This window comes from Montipora capricornis, chromosome 12 (assembly GCF_036669925.1).
Source record: "Montipora capricornis isolate CH-2021 chromosome 12, ASM3666992v2, whole genome shotgun sequence".
Taxonomy (NCBI): Eukaryota; Metazoa; Cnidaria; class Anthozoa; order Scleractinia; family Acroporidae; genus Montipora; species Montipora capricornis.
In genome coordinates, this window is record NC_090894.1 from 1,202,963 (window position 1) to 1,212,962 (window position 10,000).

Here is a 10,000-nt window from a genome sequence, read left to right on the forward strand (position 1 = left end):
CTTCCACTCCAGAGACACACCGCAACATTCGTACCCAGTTCCCCGCTTGTCTAACTATCCCATCACTTATCAGTTTGTTTCTTCTTCACAGGTTGCTCTTCAGTCCTATATTCTTCTGCAAAAAGGCTCTTTTGACTGGAGCTCATCTTCTGATGTCTTCGCGGGAGCAAACGCCGTCAAGTCCCTGCTTCTCTTTTCCTACAGCCTGCTGAATTTCGCCGTTCAAATTCGCCTTTCAAACGAAGATAGCGTCTCATTGAAATGGGTTTCTTGGGCATCTCTCTTCTTTTTTTTTTTGGCGCTTGTTCATGTTAGTTGCAAGGTTACTAGCCCTTGTCCTTTTTGCAAACGAGTTTAAAGGTCTAGTATTCTTAGTTGTTGGATTCCACGTCGTAATTTCATTTTTCCTAACAAGTTCTCAAATTGATAAATTCTTCACCCACAGATCTGCTAGAGACAAATTATTTAGATGCGCTTTCATTTGCGTCAACATATTTTGCTTCTTTCCTTTGGAGGGCAAAGACACTAGAAATTGGGGAATTCCCCATTACATAGCGATCTTTGTTGAAAATTTAGTCTTAATTCAGACGTGGTATTCTTATTCCAAATTTGATACGGAATTCAAAATCACTATGTTGGCGACATCGTGGGGAGCGTTTTTCCTCGGTCTAGTTTGCGTGGTGTTATATTATGGCTTTTTTCATCCATCTGTAACTAAAAATCTCTTAAAAGGTGTCGAAAAAGGCGCAACCGAGGAAGTCGAAGGTGGTGCTATTTCGAGTGAAAGCAGCGTTTGAAATAGTGACTTCGAAACGTCTAGTATCGTGCACAATGATTGGCCACTAAACAGCCACCAACAAACTGTCCTCCCTTTTACACCAGGGATTACATATTCTTCCATCTTCCTTCCCCATAAATAAATGCTAACATTATCTTGATTTTACCGTCTTCATCCGTTTGCCAAGCTGAGGCAAGTACGCAAAAAGATCGATGCATGTGACCTAGGACTTGTCTTAAGAAGTATTCTTGCGTATGTTAAATCAACGTAAAAATCTTGCACTAAGGAAAAACGACCTTGAAACTGACATGTGACAGGTTGTTCTTCTCGTTCATTTACCGTAAATAACTAGATATTAAAATTATCCCATTTACTAAGTGGGGTGTGCGGATGGGCTTTTTCGCCAAGACAAGTGGCATCTCTTTCAGAGTGGCGTTTGTTCTTGCATGCGACAGCTTAACGCTTCTTGAACAACAAAAAAGCTACGTGACACATCAAAACAGCAACCCAATGCGGCCAACACATCACTCATGCGCACAACCATTTCATCCGATCAATTGTCAGCCATAGACAGCTTTTTCGACACCGGGTTAGTGTTACGGTGTGTCACCTTGCATTTTTTGTTTTGTTGAACAACACTCTCCTCTTGCTGTTCATAGGCATAAGAATGCTAAAAAAAGAACCAGTGTCGACTTTGATAGTTTCCACCGATAAATTATCATTTCAATTTGCAAATGGAGAGAACAAAAATTAAAACCGGCTAACCCCATTGCTCTTTATCGGAACATTTTATTCTCTTTTCAAAAGCAAAAGGCTACGGGTAGCCTACACTCTGTTCGAGAGATTTTTAGCCGACTTCCTTTAAGTTCACAGTATTTCAGTGGGTTTTTTTTAATGTTTCGATATCTTGGTAAATATCCAGTTTCAATTCCGTAGTCCACAGTCCACATTCGGTGACCCAATGATAGGGTTAAGTGCAATCGTGCAGTTTACATTAAAAACTGTTGTTAACGACATTGATTCCAATCAAAACCGGAAAATAGATGCTTTGCAAGTCTCCACGATGATATTTAAAAATAGTTAATACTTTCTCTTAACAATACTGGGGAAATGATAAAATTACGATATCTGTTACAGAGTCATACGATAAAATTACGATATCTGTTACAGAGTCATACGATAACCGGATATTGCATTGCATGCAACGAAAAAACAAAAACTTGTTTCCGGTTACGCACACAATTCTTTGAAGCATATTTTCCCCCATGTCTGTCACGTAGTCTTCCGTGGTTCAATGGTCATCGCGATTGCCTCTGGTGAAAGAGATACCGAGTTCCAATTCCAATTGAGCTGCCTTCTACGAGACCAGGAGCCCATTACCCGGAGCTTTCATCTGTATTGTACCCTTGAGTCAACCCTGTGCCGTATCTTTCTATGTTTAGAACTACTACATTTTGACGTATGTGACATATGCGCCATATGTGACTGAGAACATACGTGAAGTGGCTCCAAACAACACATACGTATGTGACGTAATAAATGGCTGACCATAGGTCTCTTATGATTGGCTAGTGTGGAAACACTCAGTAAAGCCCCCCTGCGAGGTGCTTCTAAAAATAGAGAGATACGGGAAAGGGTTGACTGAGAGGATTAATATGGAAGATGGAGGGCCGGGTAATGGGCTCCTGACGAGACAGATAAATTTTAAGCATGCGCAGCCAGAGCAAATCATACTAATGACACTGGACGCTTCCGTGAAGCGTAAACTGGGTAGCCTGTGGTACGTGTTGCAGAAAAACAAGACACTGAATTGTGTGGTATTGAACTGCAGCATTCCAGTTAATTTTTTCAAGTCGGGAGTGATTAACACCATTTGAGGGGTCACCCAGATATCGTGCCGGCAGAGGCCCTTTTACTCACACGTTCACACTTTTAATTATTTTGTAATATCCTGTCCCATTTTGAGATCTTTTAGTTGTTTAAGCTTTGGTAATAAATTCAGTTTACAGATAACAAAACACGCTCTTGAGTAAAATTCACTCGTTTCTTCTTTAAATAAATAGTCGGCAAAAAGACTAATTACCAATTGCTCTGACTTATGTTTTCCTGCGTGTCATGCATGTCTTGCAGTTGCCAGGTCAAAACATTTTTTGGCTCTACGTTTGCACCAAAAAGTACCGTAAAAGCCGGGAGTTAAAAGTAAAAGACAAGGCAAAAGACAGATGAAGAAAAAAATAACATAGTTTTTTTGTATAACTCTGAATTAAATTCTCATCGAAAGATTAGTGACAATAGATCGTAAAAACACGAAAATTTCTGCAGTCTCTGACTTTTATGAATGAAGTAAAAGGTCATGGTGTTCTGTCAAAAGGAAGAAATCGATCACGTGCTAGGCAACCATAACGGTGCACGTGATCACCTTGTGTCAACTGAATGAACTGCGGGAAAGAATTTTAATCGTTCGTCGTTTTCAAAGTAAAACAACGTACTTTTTAGCCAAGAAACTTCCGTTATGTAACTTAATATTTACACTTCATCTGTCGGGTTCCTGAAAAACATATCTAATTTGACTTCAGGGTCAACTATTTACACAATCGCGAGGTACGAAAACAGACTTGCGAATTATCGCAAATCACAACGCTGACAAGCACAAAAGCAAAAGAAATGGTTAATAATATGAAGTCTTTTACTATCTGAATGTTTTTGGGTTGAGAGTAAAGTGATACATTGCTGAAAAATCTTCGTGGTAAAGGAGCTCTGTCAAGAAAATGATGTAATTTCAGGACACTCAAAATTCGCAAAAAGCGTGAGGCGTTTCATGTAAACAATCTTCGCACGAGTAAGTCGTAGCAATAAATTGGATTAGCCAGGAAGTTCAAGAAATATTTTCGGCTTCCCAAATAAACTTCATTTTACACCATAATGACAAAAGAGATTTTTCTGAGGTTAAAAACTTGGCTACCTATTAATCATTTGTCAGAGAGAAAAAAATCCTGTCTCGTCGCGTATCATATTTCAACGCACTTATGCAAATTTGTTAAGCTCGAATAAAATTTCACCACATGATAAAATCATAAGGTCCACCTCTTCCAGCGAAACTTTTATTGAAACAAACAACATATTTGCTCTTAGAGGCAAAACCTCTTCCTATTTCATGGCGTGCGTGAAGACATGAAACTCAATCGTGCCAAATTACCATGCAGGCAGCAAAATAAATTTCAGGTTCAAACCCTTTCCTGAAGAACCTTTTCCTTGAATAATGAAGCACAAAATAGTCCACAAGCTTTAATTCAAATAATTCTTGGCAGAAGAATGCCAGACAACAGAAATCACAGATCCACTTAAGGTGTTCGATTCGTTCTCTGTCTTTGTTGAACCCATAAGTTACCAGATAATTTTCCATTTGGTTTCAGCATTGTACATAACACTATACTCGTGATAAAATGTTTGAAATAAAGCTCACTTTCATTTTGGCTCGACGGGCGAACGATTGTTGTCGAAGTCCATTACTCGTCGCTTTTAAGATTCCAGATTTTTTTTCCACCGCCTGTCTTGTTTATGCAATTGAGCTTTTATTCTTGAGCTCCATAAGGGTATATTTTGTTGAAATATGCACTAAAACGCCATTCGCATTACAATGACTTTCGGCGCCATTGCAGGTTAATTAAATGTCTTCGTGTCCACCAGAGAAATCTATGCATTACCCCGACCCCCCTCAAACCTAACAAAATACGCACAGAGGACTCTACACACAAAGACACTACTTAGCAGGGGAGGGACAGGAAAGACTTTTCATGACACGGCAAAAAAAATAATAAATTAAAAAACCAACAAATATTGGGATTGCTATACTGGCAACCCAGTAAAAAGTCGAAAGTCCAAAAACGGAGTCGAAAAAATAAACTAGACGCTCCATGGGCGTACACCAGCTTGCCTGTGGTACGTGTTACTCAAAAACAGGAGGAACTGAATTAGATGGTATTGAAATGCAGCGTTCCAATCAATGTTTTCAAGTCGGGGGTCCTTTAAGAGGTCACCTAGAAGTCGTGCCAGCAGAGGCCCTTTGGCTCACACCTTCATACGACGAAACAGATCTTTTTTCTGAGCTTAAAAACCTGGCCACCAGCCTATTAATCATTTTTCAGAAAGAAAAAAATTCCTGTCATCTTTAGAAAAAATAGGCACGCATTGCGTACGTGTGGTAATCCAGTAACACAGCGCTTTATTCCATATTGTCAACTGAGCTGAATTTTGTCTTCCAGGGGATTCAAGTTGTTTTTACGTAATATGTAGCTCTAATAGTACACGATATTGTTTTGGTGTCATATATCATTGTAGTGCCATGGTAGAAATCTTAGGTAAATAGTCCCTGAGAAGACATGTGGTTACTAGCAAAGTACTAAACCCAGAAAGATGAAAGAAAATATAAGGAAATCGTGAAACATTGGCTTCGAGGCTGACATGTTGATCATTTTCAAGTTCCCTCACAACTTCTTTTCACCGCAAGTTTAAGCGTGCACTCTGAGCATCTGGCAGCTTTGTAATACAAACGTTCACTGAAGTTAACCCTGTCTGGTGGGCTTAGTATCTGGATGGTTGACCTAAAAAATATACCACTTTGGAACAGAAGCATAGGACCGAAAATTCTATTTTAACTCTCAAAAATGCAAACTAAGCAAGGTACAGATTCAAGCATTGGTTTCAAAACCTCATCTAGATTGTTTTTCACTTTATCATGAAATTATTTATTGCTTCTGACTTTCCAGGAGTAACATGTTTTATCTGTTATCTCAGCTTGAAAATTCTACGTGCACCTCAGGAAATGGCCGCGTCTGTCAACAAACCAAAGGCAAAACGAAAACCGTTATCATGACTGTAAGCAATGGATTGAACATAAAGCTAAATGTCACTGAAGTTTCTTTAAACTAGACTTGAATATCTGAAGCGCCGGATTTGATGATGTCCAGTTTAAAATTGGCGATTGCTGTCTGCTCTGGGTAAACGAGGTAAAGAATCACTCCCAGCGAAAATGTCATGCTGTGCATTTGTAGTTTTGTGCAGAAATAGCCCTAAAATGGCTTTTGCTACCAATCCTTCAATGGAAACGAAATCTTTGAAATTTAAGAACAGAAATTCATCACAAAGTTGCTTTCAATAGGAGAAAATTTGATAATTAATGGCTTGTACTTTTATAAATATGATGGCCCGCTCCACACTGATTTTTTTTTCTTTTCCTTAAATGAGTTTGATATTTTGTTCCATACATCTGCCATGTACGATCAGCAAGCAAAGGGAAATCTCGTTTTCTAACTCTAAATTCAGCTACACATTCATCATCCTCCACTTCGTCGAGTTCAAAGGTTGGATACAAATCGCACGGTAAATGAGGCTTGTATGAATCATAAAGCAACATAAATTCCACGTCACTTATAAGTCCTTGATCATAACACAGAAGGATGACATCTCTTGCTTCTCTAAAGGAGGTCATTTAGAACTTACTTGAATTCTCGCTAGCAGTTTCACAGAGAAAGCAAGTAAGAGGGAAAGGCCATAGTCACTGTTTTCGTCGCTCAACCAACAATCAATCATCAATTCTTTATTTGATAAAGCAGGTTAAAATTACAAAAAATTACAAAGTAATAGTTGCATCGGCAGCTATCAGCTGATGTGGACCTGTCATTCTTGTTTGAAATTACAATAGCTTCCTTATTGAATGAAAAATTAAAGATGTCTTTTGAGTGCTTTCTAAGTATTGCTTTTAAAAACCCTTCAGTCTTTGCTAACATTACATAGTTTAACTTTTTTATTTATAAAGTTCCAGATATTTGGGCCTCTATATTGGAGAGAACTTCTCCCAAGTTCAGACTTTACCCTAATAATATTAAATTGATTACAAAATCTTGTTGATCTGGATGATATCGAAAACATATCCAAAATTTGGCTGGGGGCAGCTCCTACAAAAATTTGATGCATCTTAAGTGATATACGTCTTTTATATAAATAATTGATAGGAAGCCAATTACACTGAAGCAAACATGAGCTACTTTCTTGTGAAGAAGGGAGACGATTAATTATACGACATGGGCGAGCATGAATGTGATCTAAACTATTAAGTAATGATTGGGAACAGTTTCCCCACATTGATATTCCACAGGTAATGCTAGGTATAATTGTTTTAAAATATATTTCTTCTAGAGTCAACTTAGGTAAATATGACATTCTCCTCAGAGCACCAATTTTTTTGGAAAAAGAAGCTTTAACAACGTCTACTTGGGAATGCCAGGAGAGTTTATTATCAATTGTAACACCCAGACAGCTTGTAGAGTTGACAAGCTTCACAAAGCCAGGGCCAAAGTGCAAAGGCTGCAAAGGACCAATAAACTGCTGCTTTGCCAGTATCATAGCTTCAGTTTTTGTAGGGTGAATAGTCAATTTGTTTAGAGAGCTCCACTTAGATATCTGTGACATCATAACATTCAAAGATGAGATAACTTGGTCAGTACTTGAACCAATTGTATAAAGTGTAGTATCGTCAGCATACATCATGGCCAAGCCATCTTTTACTTGGTTAGGAAGGTCATTGGTATAGATGGTGTATAATCTTGGGCCGAGCAGGGATCCTTGAGGGACACCGAATCTAATAGGAAGAAGAGCCGACCTTTTGTTGTTTATTTCTGTGTATTGATATCTATCACTGATGTAATGGGCCAGAGATACCAACTGCATTGAGCTTTAAAGATAGGATCTCATGTGAGACAGTGTCGAAAGCTTTTTGGAAGTCTATAAAAATTGCTCCAACAATTTGACCCTTGTCCATAGCTAGCTTCCATTTTTCTGTCATAGTAAGAAGTAAGTCTTCTGCAGAGAGACCTTTTCTAAAGCCCCATTGGTGTTCACTTAGGAGATTGCAAGCTTGCAAGTGACTATCAATAATAGAACAGATTTGATTCTCAAGGAGCTTACCAGGAATGCTGAGTAAAGAAATTGGTCTGTAATTCGAAACATCAGAAAAGGAGCCTTTCTTGTAGACTGGAGTAATTTTAGCTTGTTTCCATATATCAGGAAATTTGTTCAAACTTGAGCTTTTGTGAAAAACAGTGAATAGGCCATCAGCAGCAGAAGATTTGATCAAGGATAGAACTTTTGATGAGATGCCATCTGGACCAGGGGCCTTCTTGGCTTTCACCTTTTCAAGGTCTTTAGCAATTTGAGTGAAACTTATTTCCGTAGAATATGTAGAAGGAGAAATTCTATAGATATGATTCAGTATATCAAAGTCATCAGGAATAGAGTGCTTCTGTAACAGATTTTAGCTTTATCAATGTCATCTGATATTTCAGTATTGTTGTTATTCTTGAGAGTTCTAACAACAGCAGATTTCTTTGTTTTATTTATATTTGTGCAGTCTTTCACTGTTTTCCAAAATTCTTTTGAGTTTCTGGATTCACAGAATTTCTCTCTCCAATACTCAGTTTCAGCCTTTCTTAAGAGGTAAGTCACTTTATTTCTTGATTCTTTGTATTTATTCCATAAATGGCTTGAGCTTTGGGGACCTTTAAAAGACTTCAGTAGCTTAAATCTTAAATCTTGTATTCATTTCCCTCCTAATATCTCTATTTACCCAAGGTAAGGAGTCTTGTTTAATCTTGACTTCACGAAGGGGAACATGAGAATTAACAATGTTCTTAAATGAATGGTCCCAAGCCCAGGTTGTGTCATTTATATCTTCAAAAGTAGAGCAGCTCCACCAAGGAAAGTCTTCTATATCTTTTTTAAGTTGATCCAAGTTTGTATTTTTGAAGCTATGTGATTTTACGAGCAGTGGTTTTTGCTTCTTTGGAGTTAAATTGTAAACAGCATAGATAAACTTGTGGTCAGCAATAGCAAAGTCTAAAACATCAGCATCTCTGACTTTAGAAGAATCACTAACAAGGATCAAGTCCAACAAAGTATTTGTAGTTTCAGTTGTGCTAGGTGCTTTCTTTATCAAGTTCTTGTAACTGTAATAATTCATGATCATGATTCCGTAGATATCTGAGTTTAAGAGCAAGTTTGCATTTAAAGTCACCAGTAATGAGACCATTCTTACGTGTTTTCCACATATGTTCGAGGGTCGAGTTAAAATGACCAAAGAAGCCGTCGTAGCCAGGAGGTCTATAAACACAGCCAACGAGGAGTCTTTGTGAACGAGCTTTTACTTCCAGCCAGAGAGCTTCGATGTCTTCTCGTTCATATTTAGAAATTATTTCGCAATCAATATTCCTTTTAACATAGAAGGCGACACCACCACCTTTCTTGTCTCTTCTATCGAGCCTCCAGAGACAATAGCCATCGATGAAAAGTTCAGAGTTGCCAATAGATTCATTCAGATGGGTTTCTGTAATGGCAAAGACGTCTAATTTTGAATACTTGAGAAGAAATCTAATTTGGTTCAGGTTGCAGTAAAGACCACGGACGTTTGAATGGCCAACTGTAATAGAGCAATTTCTGTCATTTCTGAGAGAAGATAGCAGATCAAGTAGCTGGTCTTCTTGATTACACGTAGGGCCAGGATTTAGCTCGATATCACCGGAGAGTATTATTTTCTGGACAGAAGATGTCCTCAAAAGTTGGAAGGTAGCTATCGAAGAAGAAGACGTGTATCTGGCAATTCTCGAACGAAAAAAGCTCCTCGGTGATAGACCAATATGGCCGCCAGCCGGAGGTGATGGAGGAGTACAGGAGCTGTTTACGAGGCTACGTAGAAAATAGCAGTCAGAAACAGCATCTCGTTGTATTAAGGAAGTTAACAAATATAGGTTTGGACCCCTATTAAAAACGTTAATGGGATAAAACAGGATAAGGAAGACCAACATCATAGAGGTTGGAAAAACGTGGCCGTACGCCTTGCTGACCGCCATGCTGACCGCTAATGCTTAAAGTTCAAAATTGGCGGACTTTGGTGACGTACTCATCACGGCTCTCCGCATCCACGAAAGCTGTAGTGAAGGTCGCCATAGTGATTTGATTAAAGTACCTAATAACTCACCAGTGTACGAGCAAGCAGCAATGATGGCATCCGATGCTCGAGTGATGACCAAATCAAGTGTGTGGCCAAGTTCATGGGTGGATTGATGGACATGCTCCGTGAGATCAATCGATTCCAGAACATCTAGCAGATTCCTGGAGTCTATAGGTCCATATGAATGTTGAAATTGCTCAGAGCCAAGGCTCGCTTGACAT

The 10,000-nt window shown here is 38.6% G+C and overlaps 1 protein-coding gene and 1 pseudogene across 1 annotated transcript in view; one reads left to right on the forward strand and one right to left on the reverse strand.

The window, feature by feature from the left end:
- LOC138027114 (XK-related protein 6-like) overlaps nucleotides 1-2,137 on the forward strand; it is a 52,110-nt pseudogene extending 49,973 nt beyond the window's left edge.
- Nucleotides 1-10,000, reverse strand: part of LOC138025285 (uncharacterized) — a 411,211-nt gene that overhangs the window by 189,953 nt on the left and 211,258 nt on the right. The window lies entirely within an intron of this gene.